The sequence below is a fragment of the Apodemus sylvaticus genome, chromosome 2, assembly GCF_947179515.1.
Source record: "Apodemus sylvaticus chromosome 2, mApoSyl1.1, whole genome shotgun sequence".
Taxonomy (NCBI): domain Eukaryota; kingdom Metazoa; phylum Chordata; class Mammalia; order Rodentia; family Muridae; genus Apodemus; species Apodemus sylvaticus.
The window spans coordinates 6,066,477-6,078,590 of record NC_067473.1 but is presented as its reverse complement, the minus strand read 5'-3'; the positions used below and the strand labels follow the sequence as shown (position 1 = coordinate 6,078,590).

The following is a 12,114-nucleotide window of genomic DNA, read 5'->3' as shown; positions in this document are numbered from 1 at the left end:
GAAGTCACCTTTTGGTGAGCATCTACGTGGTATCTTAAGGTTTCTAATCCTGCACAAACATCATGACCAAGAAGCAAGTTGGGGAGGAAAGGTTTTATTCAGCTTACATTTCCACATTGCAGTTCATCACTAAAGGAAGTCAGGACTAGAACTCAAGCAGGCCAGGAAGCAGGAACTGAGGGAGAGGCCATGGAGGGATGTTACTTACTGGCTTGCTTCCCCTGGCTTGCTCAGCCTGTTCTCTTATAGAACCCAAGAGCACCAGCCCAAAGGTGGTACCACCCTCAAGGGTCCCTCCTACCCTTGATCCCTAATTGAGAAAATTCCCACAGCTGGATCTCACAGAGGCCCTTCCACAACTGAAGCTCCTTTCTCTGTGATAACTCCAGCCTGTGTCAAATTGACACACACACACACACACACACACACACACACACACACACACAAACCTGTCAGTACACACGGGGCACAAATATCTTTGCATCCTTTCCTATTTGGAGAGATCTATCTACATACTTCTTCCCCAGATATCTTTCTCACCACTTTTTCCAATCATGATCTTTCTAAGTCCCTAAACATCCAACCAATCCATTGGCTACAGACCATGAGTCAGTGAACAATCATGCATCTGGACATTTCTTCTTTCAAACAAACTGTAATACCATGTGCATTGCCCAAAGTTCTGCCCACTATGGAGATTTTTCTTCACCTGTATCTTTCAGGGTTGTCTCAGAAAGGGGTTGTAATGCTGCAGCTGTCTATTTCTGGATGGTTTCTGCATAACGTGCAGAGCTGTCAGTAAACCAGTCTTCTCTTCTTCAGTGAGCCAATCATAGGGAACACCCCATGAGGCTATAGGTGCATGTTTGGTAGAAGATGGCATTGTAACAGGAATAGAGACCATAGGCATTTGAGCAACTTCTTCATAAAACTTGCTTGTGCCTTCAGGACCTGCTTGGGGCCTGATCACATATATACCACTTCCATTCGATAGTAGAATGTTGCTGTACACGTCCTACTTTATGACTTGTATGGTCTGATAACACCCAGCTCATGAAAGGCACTTCAGGTTTTATGGTAACTTAGTGTCCTATAGTCATATGTTCAGTTTCCACTAAGGCCCAATAGCAGGCCAAGAGATGTTGTACAGAGGGAGAATAGTTGTCTACAGCTGATTGTAGAGATTTGCTCCAAAATCCCAAAGGTCCTTTGTGCGATTCACCTACAGGGGCCTGCCAGAGGCTCCAAACAGCATCTGTGTGCCACTGACACCTCAAGCACCATCGGTTCTGCTGAGTCATATGGTTCATGGGGTAGGGCAGCCTGCACAGCAGCCTGGACCTGTTGAAGAGCCTTCTCCTGTTTCAGGCACCAAACAAAGCTAGCAGCTTTCTGAGTCACCTTGTAAATAGCCCTGAGTAACACACCCACGTGAGAAATGTGCTGTCTCAAGAATCCAAAGAGACACCAAAAGATTGTGCTTCTTTCTTGATGGGGGGCACTATATTAATGTCACCAATATAGTGGAACAATATGATATTTTGTGGAAGAAAAGATGACCAGGATCCCTTCTAACTAAGTTATGACACAGTGCAGGAGAGTTAATATAACCTTGAGACAAAACTGTAAAGGTATACTGCTGGCCTTGCCAACTGAAAGCAAATTGCTTCTGGTGGTCCTTATGGACAGGTACTGAGAAGAAGGCATTAACTAGATCAATAACTGTATACTAGGAACCAGGGGATGTGTTAATTTGTTTAAATAATGAAAGTACATCTGGCACAACAGCTGCAACTGGAGTTACTACCTAATTTAGATTTTGATAGTCAACTGTCGTTCTCCATGATCCATCTGTCTTCTGCACTGGCCAGAGAGGAGAGTTAAAGGGAGAAGTGGAGAGAACCACCACCCCTGCATCTTTCAAGTCCTTGATGTAGCAGTAATTTCTGCAGTTCACCAGGAGTACGATACTGTCATTGATTCACTATTTTCTTTGGCAGATGCAACTCTAAAGGCTTCCATTTAGCCTTTCTAACCATAATAGCCCTCACTCCACAGGTCAGAGAACCAATGTGAGAATTCTGCAAATTTCTAAGTATACCAACCCGAATTATACATTCTGGAACTGGGAAAATGACCACAGGATGTGTTTGGGGACCTACTGGACCTACTGTGAGTCAGACAGCAGTCAAAACTCCAATAATCACATCATAAGGCCCCTACATTAACTGGAGCGCCATGATGTTTCTTGGGATCTCCTGGGATCAGTGTCAATTCAGAACCAGCATCCAATAGACCCCGAAAAGTCTGATTATTTCCTTTCCCCCAGTGTACAATTACCCTTGTAAAAGGCTGGAGGTCCCTCTGAGGAAGAAGTGGGAAAAGGCTAACTGTGAAACTTTGAGGTGTCTTATCAAGATCCTTCCTCAGGGGAATCTGGCCACCCCTCAATCAAAGGGTTCTGGGTCTGCAAACTGCCTCAGGTCTGGAAATTGATTCATTGATTGTGATGGTTTCTATTTGCTTAGCCCAGGGAGTGGCTCTATTAGAAGGTGTGGCCTTTGTAGGTGTAGGTGTGTCACTGTGGTCTTGAGCTTAAGACCTTCACCCTAGCTGCCTGGAATTGAGACTTCCACTAGCAGTCTTCAAATGAAGATGTTGAACTCTTAGCAATGCATGCATCATGTCTGCCTGGATACTGCCATGCTCTTGCCTTGACAATAATGGACTGAACCTCTGAAACTGTAAGTTCACCCCAATTAAATATCCTTTATAAGACTTGCCATGGTTATGGTGTCTGTTCATAGCAGTAAAACCCTAACTAAGACAGAAGTTGGTACCAGGGACTTGGGTATTGCTGAGATAGGCCTGACCATGCTTTTGCTGGGGAGGATGTGGATTTGGGGACTTGGAATTTGGAAAATGGTGGAATGCTTTAAATGAGGCTTAATGGGCCATACTAGTAGGAGTTTGGAAGACTTTGTTGCTGAATGTAATTTTAACTGTACAGACATGGCTCAAGAGGTTTTCTGAGGAGAATTCAGTAAGTGGCATAGAGACTGTTTTTATGGTATTTTGGTGAAGAATGTGGCTGCTCTTTGCCCTTGTTGAAGTGTCTACCTGAGGCTAAGGTAGAGAGATTTATATTAATTGCATTGATAAAGGAAGTCTCCGAAAACCCAGCAGAAGCTTTCTTCTCTGGTTAAGTCTCATGAAAAGTATTTTGAACAATCATAGCAAGCTTAGAAAGGAGAAATATAAAATATATGGTTCAAATATTAAAGGGAGCACCAGGAAGTAAAATGGAGCTGAATCCTTTGAAATTGAATATGAAATTGGATTAAGGGAGTGGGACTTTGGGGCAAGATCCTACCCATCTAAATTTAGATCCAGGCATGGTGACGCACACCATTAATCCCAGTAGATAAAGCCAGGCAGATTGCTAAATTCAAGACCAGCCTGAGACAGAGCAAGCTCTAGGTGAAAAAAAACCACATCTTTAATCCAGTGCTCAGGAGAAACACACACAGATCCCTGAGTTCAAGGTCAATCTACAGAGCAAGATGCAGGACAGCCAAACTTAGGCAGAGAGAGAGAGAGAGAGAGAGAGAGAGAGAGAGAGAGAGAGAGAGAGAGAGAGAGAGAATAAATCTGGTAATAGAAGGGAGCCATGTTTCAGCCCAGCAAGCAGTAGAACTCAGCAGTCTTGGCCACGTGGCTTTGGCTTTAGAGTCTAGAATAGAAGGGATTACTGAGACAATTGATGCTCATAGTTGGAGCTAGAAAATTAGTAGTGACTAAGAAGAGACTAGCATGGCTGAGGTGAAATCTTCTGGGAAGTGTTTTCTGAGAGATCAGGGAAACTGTGTTCCAGAGATAGCCAAGGTTGAACCTTGTGCTGCAGCTGTACTTGGTAATGTGTAAGAGTCATCCAGGTGGTACTGGCTCTGAAGGTATGAAAGGGTCATGAAGATCACCTGAAGCCTGGCCATTTGAGAGGCCATGGAAGTCCTTTGGTGAAAGTATACCACCAGTTGCAGTTGATGGCCCAGGACTGAAGAGGTCATGCAAAGGAACTGAGGCTTGGAACCATGAAGAGAGCCTATGAGAGGCTATTGGTGAAGCCTAGTTGCAGTGGAAGACCCCAGGGGTTTGGAGATGCCAGTACCATGGATGATCACCAAGAACAGCAGCAGCAATGAAGTGGATCAACCTGGGCTTAGAGTGCTACAGAGGGCAGAGCTGGAGGAGCTGAGAAGATCATGTATGGATTTCAGACATTGGAACAAGAAGCTGTAACATTGAAGCTGACTTGGAGACCCCCAAGATTTTTGAGATACCAGAGCCATAGGATATCTGCTGAGGAATGTTGCTAACAGGGAATGGAACCAGTTCAGGAAAAGAAGTTTGTTGCAATCAACAAAGATGAAAACGGAGTTAGAAATCTGAAAAGTGCTTTGAATTTAGACATGGAAATACAGGGTTTGAAGTTTGCTCAGCTGGTTTCCTGTCTTGCTTTGGGGATTACAGTTAAGTGATTGGTGATTGAATGAATCTGAGAAGAGACCTTGAACTTTGGACTTTTAACATTATTGAGACTGCTATAGACTATAGGGACTTTGGAAGTTGGACTAAATGTATTTTGCATTATGCTATGTTTAGGTGTGGTCCCCATAGACTCATGTATTTGAACAAGCCTATGGCAACCAGAGAGTGGAATGTGATGGTTTGTATATGCTTGGCCCAGGGAGTAGCTCTATTAGGAGGTGTGGCCTTGTAGGAGTAGGCGTGTCACTGTGGGTGTGGGCTTAAGACCCTCACCCCAGCTGCCTGGAAGTGAGTCTTTCACTAGCTGTCTTCAGATGAAGATGCTGAACCCTCAGCTTTGCAGGCACTATGCCTGACTGGATACTGCCATGCTCTTGCCTTGACAAGTCCAGTGAACCTCTGAACCTGTAAGTCAACCCCAATTAAATGTTGTCCTTTGATTTGCATTTCCCTGATGACTAAGGATGTTGAACATTTCTTTAGGTGCTTCTCAGCCATTCAATATTCCTCAGGTGAAAATTCTTTGTTCAGCTCTGTACCCCATTTTTAAGGGGGATATTTGGCTCTCTGGAGTCTACCTTCTTGAGTTCTTTGTATATCTTGGATATAAACCCTCTGTTGGTTGTAGCGTTGGTAAAGATCTTTTCCCAATTTGTTGGTTGCCGTTTTTTTCCTTTTGACAGTGTCCTTTGCCTTACAGAAACTTTGTAGGTCCTGGAAAGGTTCAGTGCAGCAGTGTAGGGGAATATCAGGGCAGGGAAGTGGGAAGGGGTGGATTGGGGAACAGGGGGAGGGAAGAGGGCTTTTGGGACTCTTGAGGAGGGGGGAATCCAGGAAAGGGAAAATCACTTGAAATGTAAATAAAGAATATATCGCATTAAAAAAAAAAAGAAAGAAAGAATTTCTCAGTAACATCCTCTTATATGATCTGGTCTGAACACCAGCATAGACATCTCCTAGTCTTTCCTGAGAAATTTAATTGTGAGAAATTCAAGGAAAGGTTAAGTTTCTTTCAAAAAAAAAAAAATGTTGTCCTTTATAAGACTTGCTATGGTTATAGTATCTGTTCATAGACATAAAACCCTAACTAACTTTCTCTTTCTGAGCCCTTTCTCCTTCTCCCCTTCCCCCTCCTGCTCCTGTCTCCTTGGCCTGCCCCTCTCCCTACTCTCCCCCTCCCCTTCTGTGTGTGTCCCTCTCTGCAGGCTCTCTTTCCCCTCTCCACTCCTTTCTCAATACCCCCTCCTCTGCCCGTAAATAAACTCTGTTCTAAACAACAACAACAAAAAAAACCAACCAACCAAACAAACAAAAAAAACCCTAACTAAGACACTGGTCAAGATTGCCTTTTGCAATGATCCAATGTACACTTTCTTTAATTTGCTTGAGAATTTTTTTGCTTATAAAGACCAAACAGATATGTAGTAGGCTTCTCATCTATTGCATGGCTGGAAACACCATGACTGATTAGCAGTACCAAAGGCCCCTATGAGTCATGCCATTATGAATTTTACCTCTCCTGTGCTGACCATTACAGGCTAGGTCTTTATAGACGTTTTTTCTAAGCTACCTATTATAATGATTATGATCACCTTGTCTCTGGTGATTCAATGCTGCCACCTGGCCCTTGCTACCTCAGGGCTCAACTAAACCCATTGCATTTAATTCATCTAACTGAGCAGCAGCTTCTCCAACCCTAAGGTCTAGGAGAAGCTAAAGGGCAAGAACCAGATTCTTCACATGTGTTGGTGCCCCCATCTCACAAATTTGCTTCTTACAGGATTCATCAAGAGCATATCTTCTGGTCCTTCCCATTGAGGAGGATTAGGTTTTATACAATGTATCCACTCTAGCATCGCAATTTCCCAGAGCCTTAAAATCCCTTTGTCAACACTAAGCCAAGGCATATCAGGCATCCCCAACTCCTTTTCAGTAGGCCATCTTTTGATAATGTTTCAGTCAACCACTCAAACAAACTTCGACACCTTTTTTTTTTTTTAACTGTGTAAGCTTCCATATTATACCTAGAATCTCCACTCAGAGGGCACATATCAAAAAACTCATCCTGATCTAGTTTTATGTTCTTTCCACCGTTATCCAACACTCTTAAAATTCATTCCCATACATATTCCCCAGACTTCTGCTTGAATGAATTAGCAAACTCCTTAAGTTCCTTAGTAGTGGAGCCCATTTCTTCATTGACTACATTTTTCTACCTCTCCTCTAGAGGCCTGTTTTGCCTTGAGTCTGGTTATAGGTCTAGAAGAAACTATTGGTGGGCCTTGAGGAACATCAGTATTGTCTGTCATTTTCTTCAGAGAAAGTCACTGCTGGTTTATCAGACTCTGGGGGACTAATATCCTCATATGAAACCAGCATTATTTGAATGAGTGGGGCTGAGGGTGAGGTAAACCCTTGAGAATCTGAAGATTCTAAGTTCTCAGTTTCAACAGGGTCCTCCCACACACACCCCATCCCATATTATAGGAGCCGATTCTTTGTCAATTAAGGCCCTTTAACTGCTGACACCTTCTGAGGCTGAGACTTGATTTTTTTCCTGTAATTCAGCCCACCGTTTCTTTTTTTCTCTATATTCTTTGTTTACATTCCGAATGCTTTCCCCTTTCCTTGTTCCCCCCTCCCCATCAGTCTCATAAACCCTCTTCCCTCCACCATTTCCCAATCACCACCCCTCCCATTTCCCTGTCCTGGTACTCCCCTACAATGCTGGATCAACTCTTTTTAGAACTAGGGCCCTCTCTTTCCCTCTTCTTGGGTATCATTTGATATGCTAATTGTGTCTTGAAAATTTAGAGCTTCTGGGCTAATTAATATCCACTTATCAGTGATTGCATTCCATGTGTATTCTTTTGTGATTATGTTACCTTACTTAGGATGATATTTTCCAGTTCCAACCATTTGCCTACAAATTTCATGAATTCATTGTTTTTAATTGCTGAGTAGTATTCCATTGTGTAAATATACCACATTTTCTGTATCCATTCCTCCATTGAGGGACATCTGGGTTCTTTCCAGCTTCTGGCTATTATAAATAAGGCTGCTATGAACATAGTGGAGCATGTGTCCTTATTGCATGACGGGGAATCCTCTGGGTATATGCCCAGGAGATGAATAGCAGGGTCCTCCAGAAGTGTCATGGCCAGTTTCCTAGGGAACCGCCAGACTGATTTCCAAAGTGTGTGTAACATCTTGCAACCCCACCAGCAGTGGAGGAGTGTTTCTCTTTCTCCACATCCTCACCAACATCTGCTGTCTCCTGAGTTTTTAACCTTAGCCATTCTGACTGAAATCTCAGGGTTGTTTTGATTTGCATTTCCCTATTGATTAATGATGTTGAACATTTCTTAAAGTGCTTCTTAGCCATCTGAATTTCTTCAGGTGAAAACTCTTTGTTTAGCTCTGTACCCCATTTTTTAATAGGGTTATTTGGTTCTCTGGAGTCTAACTTGAGTTCTTTGTATGTATTGGATATTAGACCTCGGTCAGATTTAGGGCTGGTGAAGATCCTTTCCCAATCTGTTGGTTACCGCTTTGTCCTTTTGACTGTGTCCTTTGCCTTACAGAAACTTTGTAATTTTATGAGGTCCCATTTGTCAATCTTGATCTTAAAGCATAAGCTATTGGTGTTCTGTTCAGGAACTTCCCCCCTGTGCCCCTGTCCTCAAGGGTCTTCCCCAGTTTCTTTTCTATTAGTTTCAGTGTGTCAGGTTTTATGTGGAGGTCTTTGATCCACTTGGACTTGAGCTTAGTACTAGGAGATAAGAATGGATCAATTCGCAATCTTCTGCATGCTGACCTCCAATTGAACCAGCACCATTTGTTGAAAAGGCTATCTTTTTTCCACTGGATGCTTTCAGCTCCTTTGTAAAACATCAAGTGACCATAGGTATGTGGGCTCATTTCTGTGTCTTCAGTCCTATTCCATTGATTCACTTGGCTGCCACTGTACCAATACCATGCAGTTTTTATCACTATTGCTCTGTAGTAATGTTTGAGGTCTGGGATACTGATTCTCCCAGAAGTTCTTTTACTGTTGAGAATAGTTTTAGCTATCCTGGGTTTTTTGTTATTTCAGATGAATTTGAGAATTGCTCTTTCTAACTCTATGAAGAACTGAGTTGGGATTGAATCTGTAGATTGCTTTTGGCAAGATGGCCATTTGAACTATATTAATCCTGCCAATCCATGAGCATGGAAGATTTTTCCATTTTTTAAGGTCTTCTTCGATGTCCTTCTTCAGAGACCTGAAGTTCTTGTTATATAGATCTTTCACTTGTTTGGTTAGAGTCACACCAATATACTTTATGTTGTTTGTGGTTATTTTGAAGGGTGTCATTTCCCTAATTTCTTTTTCAGTCTGCTTATCCTTTGAGTATAGGAAGGCTACTGATTTGCTTGAGTTGATTTTGTAATCAGCTGCTTTGTTAAAGTTGTTTATCACCTGTAGAAGTTCTCTGGTAGAGTTTTTTGGGTCACTTAAGTATACTATCATATCATCTGCAAATAGTGATAGTTTGACTTCTTCCTTTCCAATTTGTATCCCTTTGACCTCCTTTTGTTGTCTAATTGCTCTAGCTAGGACTTCAAGATCTATATTGAAAAGATATGGAGAGAGGGAGCAGCCTTGTATAGTCCCTGATTTTAGTGGGATTGCTTCAAGGTTCTCTCCATTTAGTTTGATGTTGGCTACCGGTTTGCTGTATATTGCTTTTACTATGTTTAGGTATGGACCTTGAATTCATGTTATTTCCAAGACCTTTAACATGAAAGGATGCTGAATTTTATCAAATGCTTTTTCATCATCTAATCAAATGACCATTTAGTTTTTTCTCTTTGAATTTATGTAGTAGATTACATCAATGGATTTCCGTATATTGATCCATCCCCACATGCCTTGGATGAAGCCTACTTGATCATGGAGAATGATCGTTTTGATGTGTTCTTGGATTTGGTTGGCAAGAATTTTATTGAGTATTTTTGCATCGGTATTCATTAGGGCAATTGGTCTAAAGTTCTCTTTCTTTGTTGGATCTTTGTCAAGTTTTGATATCTGCAAAATTGTGGCTTCATAGAAAGAGTTGGGTAGTCTTCCTTCTGTGTCGATTTTGTGGAATAGTTTGAAGAATATTGGTGTTAGGTCTGATAGAATTCTGCACTAAAAGCATCTGGTACTGTGCTTTTTTTGGTTGGGAGACTGTCAATGACTATTTCCTATTTCTTTAGAAAATATTGGACCGTTTAGATGGTCTATCTGAGCCTGATTAAACTTGGTAGTTGGTAACTGTCTAGGAAAATGACCATTTCATCCAGATTTTCCAGCTGTGTTGAGCATAGGCTTTTGTATTAGGATCTGATAATTTTTTGAAATCCCTCAGTTTCTTTTGTTATTTCTCCCTTTTCATTTCTGATTTTGTTAATTTGGATACTGTCTCTGTGCCCTTTGGTTAATCTGGCTAAGAGTTTATCTATCTTGTTGATGTTTTTCAAAAAACTAGTTCCTGGTTTTGTTGATTCTTTGTATGGTTCTCTTTGTTTCTGCTTGATTGATTTCATCCCTGAGTTTGATGATTTCCTGTCTTCTTCTCCTCCTGGGTGAATTAGCTTCTTTTTGTTCCAGGGCTTTCAGTTGTTCGGTTAAGCTTCTAGTGTATGCTCTATCCAGTTTCTTTTTGGAGGCAGTCAGGGCTGTGAGTTTTCCTCTTAGCACTGCTTTCATTGTGTCCCATAGATTTGGGTATGTTGTGCCTTCATTTTCGGTAAATTCTAAAAAGTCTTTGATTTCTTTATTTCTTCCTTGACCAAGGTATAATTGAGTAGAGTATTGTTCAGTTTCCATGTATATGTGGGCTTTCTGTTGCTTTTGTTGCTATTGAAGACTACTTTTACTCCATAGTGATCTGATAGGAGCATGGGATTATTTTGATCTTCTCACATTTGTTGAGGTCTGTCTTATGACCAATTATAAGATCAATTTTGGAGAAGGTACCATGAGGTGCTGAGAAAAAGGTATATTCTTTTGCTTTAGGATGAAGTGTTATATATATATGTATATATCTGTTAAATGCAATTGGTCCAAAGCTTCAATTAGTTTCACTGTGACCCTGTTTAGTTTCTGTTTTCCTGATCTGTCCATTGAGGAGAGTTGGGTGTTGAAGTCACCCACAATTATTATCTTGGGTGCAATGTGTGCCTTGAGCTTTAGTAAAGTTTCTTTTATGAATGAGGGTGCCCTTGCATTTGGAGCATAGATGTTCAGAATTGAGAGTTCTTTTTGGTGGATTTTTGCTTTTACCAGCAATAAGCGTTCTTCCGTGTCTCTTTTGATGACTTTAGGTTGAAAGTCAATTTTATCTGATATTAGAATGGCTACTCAGACTTGTTTCCTGAGACCATTTGCTTGTAGAATTGTCTTCCAGCCTTTTACTCTAAGGTAGTTTTTGTCTTTTACACTGAGGTGTGTTTCCTGTATGCAGCAAAATGTAGGGTCCTGTTTATGTATCCAGTCTGTTAGGTTTTTTTTTTAATTGGGGAATTGAGTCCATTGATGATAAGATATATTAAGGAATAGTGATTATTGCATAAAAGTGATCATCAGAGAATCAGATAGGAGCAACCAGGATGTTGCCAGGTCCTGATTACTCGGGAATGCTAATCAGCAGACCATGCAAGCCCCAGTCATCCTTTTCTAACTGCCCTCTGAGAGGAGGAACAGGTAAGGATTATCCTTCTGATGATCTCAGCCTACCTTATAATGAGGGCTTCAGTTTGATTTTCTGCAACTGGAGCTCTCTGACTGCTGGAGAGGAGATACTCTTTAAGGGCACATTTAGAAACCCTAACTTGTTTAGTTGAATTTGCAGCCATTCGATTTTGTCATAAAGCTCATTCTTTTCCTTCATCAATTTTTCAGAAATACTAAGAGCAACAAGGCAGCAAAATCATTTTCTGAGTTTTCTCACAAAAATTGTAGAAATGTTGGTACACTGGGTCACCTAATTCATCATCAGCTACAAATGATGGATCAAGATAATCAAAGGCATTAGCTTCTTTTTAGTTTGAAACATAGTTTCCACCAGAGGCCTTCAATATTTTCTGAGTTTCCAGGACAGAGAATATCTGGAGAGGTTTCAGTAGTTGAAAGTGTCAGTGAATTATTAAACCAACTCCAGATTCTTTTTATTTTTATTATTGTTAATCATTTCATTCATTTACATCTCAAATGATCTCCCACTTCCTGGTTACCCCTTCCACCAACCCCCCACCAAGCCACATCTGTCCTCCCCCCTCCCCTTTGCCAGTATGAGCGTGCTTCCCATCCCACCTACCACTTTCCAGTCCTACCACTCCAGCATCCCCCTGTGCTCCTGCATCAAGCCTCTTCTAGAGGACTCCCCTTTTGTTGCTGTCAGGCAAGGCCAACCTCTCCTTCATATGTACCTGGAGCCATGGATTCCTCTAGGCACACTCCGTGGTTGGTGGTCTAGTCTCTGGGAGAACTGTGTGGTCAGGCTGGTTTATATTCTTCCACTGTGGTTGCAGCCCGCC

At 41.6% G+C, this 12,114-nt stretch overlaps 1 non-coding gene across 1 annotated transcript; it reads right to left on the bottom strand.

Annotated features, from left to right (window-relative positions):
* Positions 1-11,167: 11,167 nt before the first annotated feature.
* On the bottom strand, positions 11,168-11,303 carry LOC127679509 (U8 small nucleolar RNA). Its single transcript, XR_007976812.1, has one exon. It is a non-coding gene; the product is annotated as a U8 small nucleolar RNA (small nucleolar RNA).
* Positions 11,304-12,114: the final 811 nt, after the last annotated feature.